Below are 14,536 nucleotides of genomic sequence, written 5' to 3' on the forward strand. Positions count from 1 at the left end.
AGTGAGAGCCGAGTAAGAAAGCAGTGCTCTGTGCTGTCTCAGCCGACACACCACTGCAGGACCAGTTCAGGACGTACAACCGTACTCCTGCCATGGTGGAAATGCATCTCTTGTTCTGAGAGTGTAATCCTGCTGAGCACAGCAAACCTCATCACATGGAGAATCTCAGATCTAGAGGCTGTAGACAGGAATGACCACACTGCTGCTCCCATGAGCTATGATTAGGAGCCGTGCTACACACCAAAGGCGTGGCCCACGTGTCTCTGTAGATGTGGGCATGTAAGTGATGCTTTTAGGGTAAGGATTTAAGGTCTAGAGAGATGATAAGTGTGCTTTTAAAAAGTTCAACAGATTCTGATAAATCACTTTCCACAGATGGCGTCTGTACCCCACTGTGGACATAGCCTCCCCTTCCTCCGAAGTAATCTGTGGTGTGATCTTCCCTCATTTAACAAGGTAGGCGTAGCTTGGAGCTTCTGTGGTAGTTTAGTTCCTAGGCACATGTACTCTTTGCTCCCTGTGGTAGAGGCAGTACTGGCCTTATTTTCACACAAGTGACCAGCCTGAGTACTTTATGCTCCGATGTTCCCATGCTTGCTCCTAACATCCTGAATCCCTCCCCATATACCTGCATCCAGCCCCTAAACTGCATCCCGCCCCAAATACCTGCATCCAGCCCCTAAACTGCACCCCGCCCCAAATGCCTGCACCCAGGCCCTAAACTCCTGCATCCCACCTCACTATTCAGGCCAAATTGCTCTTCTGTAGGTGCCCAGGGTGTTGTTTTAGTAAATGTCACAGTTCAGTCGTCCATTTTAGATAACCTATCTTCCCTTCTCTGCACAGTACTGTCTGCACTTGGCTTCTGACACGGACACACACACACACACACACACACACACACACACACACAGACACGTTCACTCCTTCTACTTTGCCTCTAAGTCTTTTCTTGCTCTTTAGGGCTTCCCACATTCTCTGATGTCTAGCCCTGAAGTGCAGGAGTAACACAGAGATCTTCACTTTTCTAGAGAAAACCATTTTATAAGTGACATGGTTCCGTCTCAGGACTCTAGAAACCATGAACCAGCTGAGAAGTCTGTGCATTCATCCCCTGCTGAGGTATCTGAGGCCGAGAAAGGGCCACGGGTAGATGACTGTTTCTCTACAGCTCTGCCTGGAGGTCGGGTGATCATCTCTAGTCACCATTACACTGAATACCCTAGGCCTCTGTCCTCTCTCCCGCTTCTCTTGCTTCTTCCTCTCAGAAGTAACTGCTCACAGTAGCTCAGGCAACCCCCTTTCTCCTGCTGCCTTCTGTTTCCTCTTTCTTCCTTCTCTATACTTTCTTTTTTTCTTTCATGTGTTCTGTTCAGTTGCTGAGAATCCTCTGGGCTCCCTGTGGAAAGGTGTTTGGAGCCCCCACTCTCTTGTTTCAGCTGGCACCCTCACTTAGGGAGAGTACATTTCCTTGAGCTCCAACCCCTCCCCTGGCTCGACTCCATTGCTAACCAGTCTCCCCCTGCCATCAGGGCATTACATCAGTGACATGTGTAACTCGCAATCTGTTTCCCACAACAGCAGGGGTCATCACTACCTAGGGCCCGGCCTGGTCCGGTTCTCCCCTAATCCTTCCCCCAAACCTGCTAAACTCTCTTTCTCTTTACCTTTTATTCTAACATTCCTTTCTTTACACCTTCCAGAGCAAATGGGTCATGCAGCCATGCAAGGTTTGTGCTTTTTTTCCCCTGGAATGTTTCAAGCTTTTTTTTCTTTGAGGCCATCCTCTATGTAAGTCCTTCAATGACTAGTAGGTGGAGAAAGGATACAACAGCCTTGTCACTGCTCCACAAAGCTCCCTTCTGATTGTTTCTGTGACCTGGCCATTTTCTAAGATAGTGTCCACTCCACCTATTATCCCACACTGCTCTCCTCAAGAGGAAGGCTGCTGGTTCCAACCCTTAGCCTTCCTCAACAGTTTTGTGGGTTTTTTTTTTTTTTTTTTTTTTGCATGTAGAGCTGATTTTCATTTTGTTTTACTCATCTGAAATTACTCAATATGATGGTTGTTTCATAGATATAAAATCAGATGATGTCTCAATGACAATACACATGTTACTAATGTACAGGGATTTAATGGATTTGGGAATCCTAACCTTATGTTTAGAAGTGCTGTTAAATTCGGGTTTGAGTCTAAAAATAGATTCCTTGGAATTTTTTTTCACCGTCATCTTTCAATGACTAGATTCTTCTACTCTTTCTGTGTCGCACTCCATCGGTGCTGACACTGTGAAGGAGGTGAGCATCGCTAGCTTGCTGGACTGTGAAGGTGAGGCAGTCAGCCTTTGTCCCTTTGTTCGGTGGCCTCAGAGTCTCTGTTGATGATGTCATCTGCCTGCTCATTAGTACTTTGCTCTGAGATTTTGTAATAAATGTGTGTTGGGTTTTTATGATGCCTTTCATCTATGTACAAGGCGATCTTGTTGTTTGTTCTTTTTAGTCTGTCAATATGATAAATGATATTGTTTTCTCTTCAGATGGGAAGTCAACCTTACGTTTCCAGAATAAATTATACTCAGCCATGATGTATTATCTCCTGAGTATGTTTCTAAGCTTCATGTACTCTTGCTACATTGAAGATTTCTGCATCTGTGAGCATGAGGAAGATTGTTCTCTAGTAGTATATTGGTTGGGTTTTCATCTCACGGTTCTGCTAGCTGCACCTGAGAAGCATTTCCTTCTCCATCCTCTGCTATTTGTTCAGTGTTTCTCCCTTTTCTGTTTTTATAACAAAGGATCTGAGACAAAGCAATTTACAGAGAGAGTAACAGTCGATTTGGTTCATAGTCCTACAGTCTGGGAAGTCTGAGAAGCACAGGCGTGTGGTGATGTCTGTCCGACTGCACCATGACACTGAGATAAAAGCACAGACTGCACCTCAGGAGTGTCTTCCCTTGTTACAGAGCCACTCATTGTCATCATAGGCCCAGTTCCCCAAAGCCTCACCCGGCACTGATCACTAAAAAGATGTTTCATCTCCTTGTTTGCATGAGAATTTGGGAGCTGGTTTTCTAATGCATGAATTTGGGGGGCATATTCACAGCATAGAATAACTTCAAACAAAACTGATGCCATCTCTGCCTTAACTATTGGGAAGCGCTTGAGCCTTATGTTTTCTACGTGTAGGAGAAACGATTTCTTCAATTCATGATAGACATTAGGGACTGTCTCAGTTACTTTTCCACTGCTGTGATATGACACCATAATCAAAGAAACTTGCAAAGAAAGAATTTATTTGGAATTACAGTTTCAGAGGGTCAGAGTCCACGAACATCATGGTAGGGAGCATGGCAGTGGACAGGCAGGCATAGTTCAGGAGCAATAGCTGAGAGTTTGTATTGACTGCTGAGCTCGGCCAAGACAGGTAAGCTAGTCTTCATAATTTTTGCTTCACTTAAGGTCTGCCAGATGGTCCTGGGACAGAAGGCTGAAGACAGATGTTCCAATATTATAAGAAATATTGGAGTCTGTCCAGGAAGTCAGTTGTCTCTACAAATTGTATAAGTTTTAAACTCTATGCCTTTATGCTTCCTACATATTTGGGTAATATTTCATTTCTTCTCAGATTTTTGACAGGGTTGATGACTAGTTATAGTCTCATAATTGAACTTCAGTTGTTTAACATTAAGGAAGGTATTTTGAATTTGAAAGGATGGTTTTCAGATGGCAATAAATGTAAAAAAAATTAAACATAATTGAGACACAAAACTATACATTCTTTAAGTTAGGATAGATGATAGAATACTTGATCTAAATTGCCAAATATGATGGACTGGATGTTATAAGTGTATATCATACCTTACAACTTATGTAATTGTTATAATTGTGTTCAATGTACACCTGAGAGAAAAGAGCCTTTTTAATTGGACAAAAAGGAGAAATGTAGCTGCTTGCATTCTCCTAAATTTCATGAGAGGCTCTCCACGTAGCTTTTGGGAACCTGCTCCCAGTTATTTCTGATTTGTAAATAAAGATTTTAGCAGCCAATAGCTGGGAAGCAGTGAGAGAAGCAGGATTTTAGGGTTTCTAGGCTTGGGACCATGAGGAGAAGAATGAAGAAGGAGAAACAAGATACCTGAGACATATGCAAGACAGAGAGGCAGAGCTGCCATGTAAAGGAGTTCTGAGAGCATGGTCCTAAGGGCTTCTCAATTGGGCCAGAAGCAGCCAAGATGGAACACAGAAATTAATAAGTAGTAACTCAGAATTATTGGTGGGAGGTAGATTCTGACAACCTGGAGATAGGCAGTCGCCCAGCTGTTGTCCTGAATAAGGCACATTAAATGTAAAAATTAATACTACAGGCTGTGAGTTCAGAAAGTCTCTGATTTGCATCCATTCATATCATTTTCTATATGAAAGTTTGAGGATTTCTTAATGGCTCATACTTCTGTAAAACAGAAATAGCATTTGTTTCCACCTTGTGGCCAATGTGAACATTCAAGGGAATAATAAGATGATCCAGCCATAACAAGGATACAAAGGTAGTGTTGCCATTGATCTGAGCATGATGTCTTTGGTGTACTTTCAACATAGGTCAGCAGTTTTCTACCCGTGGGTCATGTCCTCCACAGGGGTTGCATGTTAGATGGCTTACATATCATATATTTGCACTACAATGTATAACAATAGCAAAATTACAGTTATAAAGTAGTAATGAAATAATTTTATGGTTGTGGGTCACCACAACATGAGAAACTGGATTAAAGAGTCAAAGCATTAGTATGTCTAAGAACCACTGCCATAGGTAAAAATGCACACATTACATAAATGTGGGGACCTTGTAGCTTTTTTGGGTGTTCAGTTTTGTATATGAGGTTGTGCTTTGATTGAGAAATGTCTCGTTGAGACCATCCGTGTTTTGAATGCTTGTTCTCCAGCTTCCGATATAGGACATGGCTGGACTTAGGCCTCTGTGGGATGGCCTTTAGTGCTTTTTCCAAGTTTTACTGTATTTTGCTTCTTGTTCTACCATGATATGGGCTTCTTATGCTGCAAGCTCTCACCATTCCAAAGGGAGTGGTACCTCCATGCCTTGTGTCATGATGGGTTGAGCCAAAACAAATTTTTCTTAGATGTCTCTGTCAGGTGTTCCCCCATGATCTATAGGCAGTTAGTGGTTGATGTGGGGAGGCATTTTCTTTAGTGGTGTAGTTACTAGCGAGATGCTCTTGCTCTTTCAGTTAATCGTTTGCCCATAGTCCTGTAAACAACCCTAATGAAACCCATTGTTTAATCCAAACAGCAAAACCCCCAGAGCTTTGAAAATTAGAAAGGAATGAGTAGCTAAGGGGCGGGGGATAAGCATGAGTGGCAGGGGACAAAGAGACAAATGGAGCCGAATATAATAAAATATATCATATAAACATGGAAACAGCATAAGAACCTTTATTATATATAATTAATTCATGGTAATAAAAATTTTAAATTAAGGCTTTATCAGGGTTCTAATTAGCATCACATTAGAGTTTGGTATCAGTGTTCAGAGAATTGACATTTTGATGTCATCTTTAAAAGTTTTCAAATCTTAAACGAGATTTTATGGTCCGTCTTACTCAAAGTTTTCCTTATAGACATGGTATAAACGGATGGAAAAGTGTAAAACAGCAGAATGTTTCTACATGCCTGTAGATAGCGGCAGGGGGAGCAAAATCTTTGCTACTTTTAAATAATCTTCTTTTGTGAAACAAAGAGGGAGGTAAAGTATGTGATGAGGTTGGTAGAAGGCAAACATTGATGGGTTTCTTGACTCACAGGAGGTCATACATGTAATTCTATTGAACACCTATAAAACTCAAAGGGATAACTGCATTACCCTCATCAATGAGGAAGGAGGCTTGTGGACTGGCAGACTTCTGAGCTGGCTGCCCCCACTTTTCTTCTAAAATCATTATTTGGAACTAGACAGACTCAAAAATGGAGGACACAACAGTGAATGGCAGGGACAACACAAGGTGCAGTAGCCAATTAGCAGATTGGGAGGGAGGCCGTCTGTCTACCATCAGAGCCTGTTCTAATAGCTTTGTCTGAGTCTTCTCTGAGCTGGAAAATGCCTGGGCCTCTGGTGCAACTGTATGGACTCCTTAGTTATATTGTACATTATGCAGCTTGTTTATTTCAGAGCACATTTAGTGGCCTTCAAGAATAAGCCTTAGCATATGATGGTGCCCCAAGTCACAACCATAGTACTGTACCAGGGCATCCTTATTAGAGGTGGGCCATGACTTTAGGCCACTATGACACACATGACCTCCATGTATCTGAGGAATGGCTTATAGCAAACCCATCATCTGATGTTCTGCTTTCAGCAGCATCTGTTATTCAGGGTCAACTATGGCCTGAAAATAGTTAAGGGAAATTTCCAGAAGTGACTCATTTGGAGTGGGGTGCCATGATGCATGACTTTAGGTGCCACCAGCTTTGGATGTGACCTGTGCCTTTGCCCATACAGTGCACACACTACGAACTCATTTAGCACAAGCCTCAGGGATCAAACTGACTGTCACAATACTGCAGTGCTGAGGTCAAACCATTCTTACCTCACTCAATAATGATCTAAAAGCACATAAGTAGCAAAGCTGGTAACCTGACTGTGCCAAAGAGAGGCCTTAACAGGCTTCCCTTAAGAGAAAAGAAATGGAAAGAGAAGCAATCTCACACTACAATTAAGAATGAATTCCCCACCTGAATTTGTGAAGGAGAAGAAAGCATATGCTAGTTTTACTGACTGCCATTCTCCAATGCTCAGGAGCTATGGCCATGGTGTGCTCACTGAAAGTGAAAGGACATTGATCCTACAATTTGGGTGGAACACATCTATGCAAGCATTAACTGAGCACCTTGGGTGGCATCCTTTGGGGCCAAGCCATCCCACTCCAGTGTGGAATTAATCAAAGCTCTCTTCATTCCAAGATTTCAGCTGTAAAATTCAGAAAAGAAATATTTCAGTTTCTTATTTTCTGATCTATTTTGCTGAACACATTGCATCCTTCAGACATAGAGCTCCAAGGAACTGAGCTGTGACTGACTTGGAAGCCTCCTCCCTGAGGACTGGCTCTTGTAGTATTGGAAGATGATTTGCAAACTGCCAAGGGAGAAGAGAAATTGCCAAGCTGTAGAACCCCTGAAGCACAACAGTGACCAGAATGGCAAGACACCCCAAGTGGTGCAATGGTGGTCCTCACATGCAGGGGGCAGACAATAGCCATCTAATGGGACTTAATGGCTATTCAACACAAGGGAAATTATGCTTGGAAATTAAACCAAACCATGTAACTGTGAAAACCTGAGAGGTCATAGAGACTGGAGGAGAACCTGCTACTGCCCTTTTCTTAAATCAGTATAATTTCTAACTGTATTCTAAATAGTTATCTTCATACTCACAGGTAGGTGTAGCTTTTATCCTTCATCAAAGAAACTGGTTGTTGTAGCAGATTGGGCTACCATAGGGTTCCACAACTGGCCAAATACAGAGAATACGTATTTGTACGTATACAGAGAGCCCCAGTTTGTACATCTATAATGCAATTCTTACAACTAAGGCTCAAGAAAGAGTGCAGACTGGCTAGAAAGATTGTAAGAAGTAGAGGCCAGGACACCTTCTACGTGATAGTGTCTTGTGTATATTATGGGGGAAACACACAAAATATCAACAATATGGTCACTCAAATAAGACATGCACAATGACAAACCAGCTGACATTCTAACATGGAAGGAAAAAAAATGAAAAATTTCATGAGGCCCTTTGCCTAGATGAACAGCTACAGGAAGCAACTAGTGCTTGCTAGTACGTTATCTGATTCCAGGTGATCATTCCTAAACACATGCATATATAAAAGCACCAAAGATAGATCGATAGATGGGGATAGAGATAGATAGATGATAGAAAAATAGATACAGAGTCATGTAGATAGTGATAGATAGGTAGACAGATGATAGATAAATGGATGGGTGGATGGATGGATGGATGGATAGGTAGGTAGGTAGATAGATTGATAGATGGCACACTAGGTGGGAGGAACACAAGAGAAGTTGAAGGATGGGAAGGAGTGGTAAAAATAATGCAAATACAGTACTCATATATGCAATTCTCAAAAACAAACAAACACGTAAAAAGAACCTTTAGTTGCCCTGACTAGTTCTATGTCACCCAGATACAAGCTGGAGTTATCTGAAAGGAGGAAACTTTAATTGAGAACATGCCTCAATAAAATCCAGCTGTGAAGCATTTTCTCAATAGGAATTGATGAGGGAGGGCCCAGCCCATTGTGGGTGGTTCCACTACTAGACTAGTGGTCTTAGCTTCTATAAGAAAGCAGATTGAAAGTTAGCGTTCCTTTATGGCTTCTGCCTTGCTCTTGCCCTGCTCAAATTCCTGTCCTGACTCCCTTCAGGATGAAGAATGCTGTGGGAATGTAAGCCAAATAAATCCTTTCAACCCAAAATTTCTTTGGTCATGGTGTTTCATTGAAGCAATAGTAACCGTGATTAAGACAGTAATAAAACAATCATCCTGTATTTTGGCTTGTGGGATCCCTAAGAATTGTAGCTTTGTGAGGCCATTATGTGTGCAGTGTTTAGGGTCCTTCTTGTCATACTGTAGGCAGAGTTCAGAGTATGACGAACTACCAGCTTCTTACCCAATAGCCTTGTGGCATCATTTGTCTTGAGGTGGCCTGGTGAGAGTCTTGGGGAATGCTTGTTAATGTTAGGCTGGCCTGAGGACATGTTTGTGGAGATTATCTCAAGATCTACCACAAATTTGAATTGGTTGGATATGAGTCAGAAGTGGGAGCGTTGTAGGGCTGGTCAGCCCCAATCTCATCCAAGGGGCAGGAACACTACTGCCTGCCAAGTTTTGCTCTTTATGAGAAAAATGTGCCATAGCCCCCAGATCATCCTATTTTTCAGAAAATGCCAGAAATCTGGATTTCAAGTCGAAATAAACCAGTACTCAGCCAAGCAAAATATTTGAGGGATAGCACAAGCTGCCCGATTCCATGTGATAACAGAGACGGGTCATTTCTCCATCTAGGGTTTACTTGCACACTAAGCCAAACAGAGCCTCAGATCAGAGTTCCTTGCAGGCTTCACTGGTCTGCCAATATCACCACATGCTCATCGCATGTGGGCCCAGCATGGAGAGCTGTGGGTAGGAACAGGAGAAGCTAAGTGGGGTCCATGGCCTGGGGCTGACTCATTTATTTCCAGTGATGATATGATGCCCATCAGAATCTCCATTGTTCCCAGGTACAATTATGCCCTGGACTCAGGGACAGATGGGTAAGAGGCTAAGGGCAAGGACTTAGTTCTCCCAAACTTGTCACCTAGCTGGACAGAGTGGACAGCAGTGCACAAAGCCTTGAATAGAAATTAAAGTGCAGCAAGTGGCGATTACTATCCAGTGGCTCACTGGAGGAAGGAAACAGGAAGAGAGAGGACCTTATGTTCTGATTCCCAGGAATCCTGCAGTTCTTCTGCAGGCTGTGTCTGCCCTGGTCTCCAAGTAGTTGCCTAATTATGCCCCTCTTGTGAAGAGTCAGGACTAATTAATTTGCAGAGATCAAGATAATATTCAAATTTGATGTCTAACAGTGATATAAGAGATGTAAGTTAGAGAAACAAAATGCTTTTTTGTTCAAATGTTAATCTGGTGACTAAAATAAGTAATTAGCTCAAGTTAAGTTCTCTGGGAAGCAAGGCAGAGTGAGAGGGACAGACCACATGGCACAGATGCCTTCTTGACAGCCGGCCTTCCCTTCCAAGAACATCCAGGCCCCCATACAGCTCTTCATATTCATCAGGAGGGCAGCAATGTCTCATCTCTTTGGAATGTGAGGCTTAAATTTTATGAACCAGACTAAAATTATTGAATAAACACCACCAGACAGCAGCTGTGTAAATCGCATTAGGAAACAATACAGAGTTCTGCCAGCCAGCAAGATGGGCTGTTGCATGGTTCATATTTAATTCTTGGCCCTTTTGATACAATGATGGTGTCCTCTATTACTGATGTATAAGCCTCCTGCTGGAGTTTACAGAGCATCATGAATCCTTTTCATATTACCCCAGTGCCTCCGGAGCTGTTGTTTTAAGGGCCTCATCCTAATTCACTGTTTCCCTGCACCCACCACAGTGCCTGAGCTCCAGATATCTTTGTTAATGTAAGTCACTGCACCTTCAGGTTGTTTACTAGTGAAAATTTCCCCAGAGCGGCTCCAAATGTACAATTTTTTTTTATTGCTCTTGAAATGTGTTTCTGGGTACAGAATGAGTGTGAACATAGCAGAAGTCGGACAGCAGATGCCCTGGCCTCACAGATGTGGCTGCACGTCCCAAGGCCTTGCCACCATCCAACCTGCTGCCAGAAGCTGACACAATGCCTGCTGGGACCCTGTCACTGAGATACAAGGCCCTGCTTCTCCTACTATCTGGGAGTCAGAGTCCAGCTGACTATGCTATAGATTCATGGTGTGAGAACACCCCCTCCCTCAGGATCCTTCAAAAGCAGAAGCCCTTGCTATCTATTGCAATGGATGATTCTCTGTTCCTCTCCTCCTCTCTTCTCCTCTTCTCTCCAGAACCCCACAGCATTGTACACACTGTTAACTCTCCCCTCATGATGTTTTCCCCTGGAGGACAATGACTCTCAGTGCCTCCCTCTTGAACCTGCCTCCTCTCGTTTTCATTCCTAAGATCTAACAATACGCCACCACAGCCATCTCTCCTGAAACAGCCCTGCAGAACCACCAGGACAGTGTTATGAGGGGGAAGCTGGGGTTCTGTTCATGGCTATTCTCAGATTCCTTATCTGAGAGGAATTAGAATTCCAACTCATAAGCCAATAACAATGTAGCTGTAGAGAGTTAAGTATTAAGTGCAGGCCACAGACCCTTCCATCTGAGAAGCTTTGTTCGGTCCTGTGTTCTGTTCCGTTCTGTTTTCTGTTCTGTTCTGTTATGTTTTCTTTTCTGTTCTGTTCTGTGTTCGGTTCTGTTTTCTGTTCTGTTCTGTTTTCTGTTCTGTTCTGTGTTCGGTTCTGTTTTCTGTTCAGTTCTGTTTTCTGTTCTGTTCTTTTCTGTTTGCTGTTCTATTCTGTGTTCTGTTCTGCTCTGTTCTGTTTTCTGTTCTGTGTTATGTGTTCTGTCCTATTCTGTGTTGTGTTGTGTTGTGTTGTGTTCTGTGTTCTATTCTGTTCTGTTCTGTTCTGGAAGTGTAGAGATGGCACTAGGTTTCCTTATGATTTTAGAGTCTGAAAAGCCTATTTAAGTAATATGTAGCATGGCACATTTTTATGAGAAAAAAGGCAGTGTTGTGTCCATGGTGAGGAAGCAAAGGGCAGAGAAGACTCGTGTTCTGCTCTTCTCTGTATCCCACCCAGCACTTCTGCTTATGAATCTAGGATGGGCCTTCACACCTTAACTAGCTTAATGTAGTCAGACATGTCCAGATATTCCAAGAAGTTTGTTTCTATGGTGATCTTAAATACTGCTAACCTGACAGTATTTAGTCAATCACAAGTCTGCCACCTTGTCAACATGACAACCATGTATATTAATTACTTTTAGGCTGTTACCATCACACTTTGCCTTTGTAGACTCATGACCATGTCAAAATGCAGAATGAGCTCTCTTGCCTTCTTGCTCAAGCTCTGTCCCCTTTTGCCTGCTGCCCCTCTTTTCCCATTGCCCTTCCCCCTCTTTTTCCACTTGCTCAAGGCCTCTACTCCACTTCTCTCCCCCCCAATCTCTCTCTCTCTGCCTTTCTCTGTCTCTACTACTGTCTCAACTCCCCTCCCTGTGCCACAAAAAAACTCTATTCTATACTATTAAAAAAATACAGAATGATGCATTCAGCCTGATCTCAGAAGTAAGTCTTTAACAGTCTCAACCCTGTCTAGAATTCCAAGTTTCATCTGAGACTTAAGGCTGTGACCAACTGCATCCCTTCAAATCGGAGGTCAAAATAAACTCCTTCCTTCCTCAAGCTGCAAGTGCTAGGTGTTTTGTTACAGAAAACATGACACATACTAATAATGATCATGTTAAAGTTTTTCGATAAATGATGCTGTCTGGGAAGGGTAAGGCATGATAAGAGGTCAACACTCAACCCAAGAGTTTTCTCCCTCCCTCCCTCCCTCCCTCTCTCTCTCTCTCTCTCTCTCTCTCTCTCTCTCTCTCACACACACACACACACACACACACACACGCACAGGGACACACACACACACACACACACACACACACACACACACACACAGACAGGGTTTCTCTGTATAGCTCTGGTTGTCCTGGTACTCCCCCTAGACCTGTCTCTGCCTCTGGAGTGCTGGGATTAAAGGCATATACCATCACTGCCTGGCTTCAGACACAAAGACTCCTTCTTACAGGGTTGATACAGGGTCACATGTCCTCCCATCCAATCACTTCAAGCTAAGAAAGAGACTAGAAGCAAAGGTGTAACCGATCTGTTTTAATTGGATGAGGGAAAAGAATGTGGTTAGTGAGAATGTAGGATACAGTTTAAAATCTTGCTAACCACAGAGTTCCCAGTTTGTTTTCCTGTTTCTCCCCTTATCTTACAGACCAATCTTAAAATTGCAATTGGCCTTACAGAAGCTTCAGGATGCCTTTAGTAATTTAAACAACCTCAAGGTCTCTGGAATTTGGTTAAGAATGGACCACACCTATTGGTCAATAGAAGAAATTACAACTTGGGCTACAGGGTTGGTAGAGCTTTGGGGAGGGTTGTGGACCATTTGTAGGGTGGGAGAGGTTTTCTGAGATTGGATCTGCAGGGTTCAAGGCAGTGACAGATTAGCTTCCAGAGCTGTGGCTGAGCAGCTGCCCTGAGATACAGCCACCAAGGGGCCTTCTGCTGCCAGGACTGACTGGGCCTCCTCTGACCATCAAAGCACATAAGCATCCCCTTTCTTAGAAATGGGAGGGAGACGGTAGGTTGGGGAACACTCTCATGGAGGCAGGGGAAGAGATGATGGGATGGGGACATTCTGGAGGGGAGGCCAGGAGAGGGGATTGCTCCTAGCCAGGGTTTTGGTCACAGTGATAAGAAGATGAGAGGAATGACATGGCAGTGTGGGATGTGCCCCTGCTCCACGCTTCCTGCTTCCTTGGTCTCACCCTGCCTCACTTCCTCAGGGAGATACCCGGTGTGCAGGTATCTCTCTCACAAGAGGCCCCTGTGTTCCAGGATGGCAGGAGAAATCATTTTCTACTTGGGAATAAAGAGACAAAAGCACTTGAAAAAGTAAGCATGCGAAAAGACACTAAGCCAGATTCTGCATCTGAATTACAGGCCGCAGAATGACATTTATTCAGTGTCTCTCTTTAGAAATCCTGTTTCTGGCAGCAGTCAGTGTGGCATTGAGTTAAAAAATATGCATTGATCAGATTTGTGTTCAGGGTCCGATAACGTTTGCAAATTGGTGCATTTGTGATACTTGAGTACAGTAAAGATTGGTAATTGGAATAAGGCAGCTAAATATATGAGATGAAAATTTTCTGTACCTATGATGGATTCTGAAATTGTCTCACCAGTTTGCTAAGACGGGCACAGTTAAACATGGCCTGTCAGGAACTGCCGATTCTAAATATTTATTTATATGTGTAGAGGTGTTTTGCTTGCATATATCTATATAGCATGTATGTGCCTCATGCCTAAATTGGCCAAATGAGCATTCCCTGGGACAGGAGTTGTAGACATTGAGAACTACCATGTGGGTGCTAGTAACCTGGATTTCTTTGGAAGAATAGCTAGTGTTCTTAACCATTGAGCTCTCTGTCCATCAACTTAGGGTCTGCTCTGTGACTTCTGAATGCACAAGTGTATGCATACTCTCTGTTTGGACTAACCCACACCCCAAGATAGACATGTCAATACCCTCAGAATCAGGCTAAGTGTTTGTTTCTCTTCCTGAAGATCATTTTAAAGCAATTCTGTAGCTTTAATATTTGAAGTAGGTTGAGTCAGATAAATTCTTGATAGTGCAATAGGGTGGGCACATTCCTCTCTCTCCTAGTCCTTCTTGGGGAATATGATTTGATTCAAGGCCAAGATTACTCCCATTCTGGGGGAGGCACCCTCACAGGGTAGAGCCAGGCTGTATAAAAGGAAGGATGCATCTATGTTAAAGACAGAGTATCCTTACAGTAGAAGGAAACTCACTAGAAAATGAAACAGACAGTTGACTGTCCCTAGGAGCTAAGCGTAGAGGAGGCTTTCTCTGGTCCAGGATGAGTGGTCAGTTAAGAAGCCATCCTCTCTTTCCCTGGGAAGAGCTCCTGGACCTGGACAAAACTGACCTGTGGATCTTCTAGAGGCTCAACTGCCAGTGGCCTTCTGGGGGCTGACTGGCCTTTTCTACAGTTCCTTCTGCCTACCTCCCAGCAGCCTGTGATCCTTCCTCAGGCCTGACTCTCAGCTGGTTTATCATCACTCTGACCCATAAGTTCCACCA

General features: G+C 43.3%; 1 protein-coding gene across 1 annotated transcript in view; it reads right to left on the minus strand.

The window, feature by feature from the left end:
• The window catches only part of LOC308435629 (A-type potassium channel modulatory protein DPP6-like), a gene marked incomplete at both ends in the record, with an annotated part of 497,671 nt that overhangs the window by 107,950 nt on the left and 375,185 nt on the right, over positions 1-14,536 (minus strand). The window lies entirely within an intron of this gene.

This window comes from Micromys minutus (genome assembly GCF_963924665.1).
Source record: "Micromys minutus genome assembly, chromosome: 23".
NCBI lineage: Eukaryota > Metazoa > Chordata > Mammalia > Rodentia > Muridae > Micromys > Micromys minutus.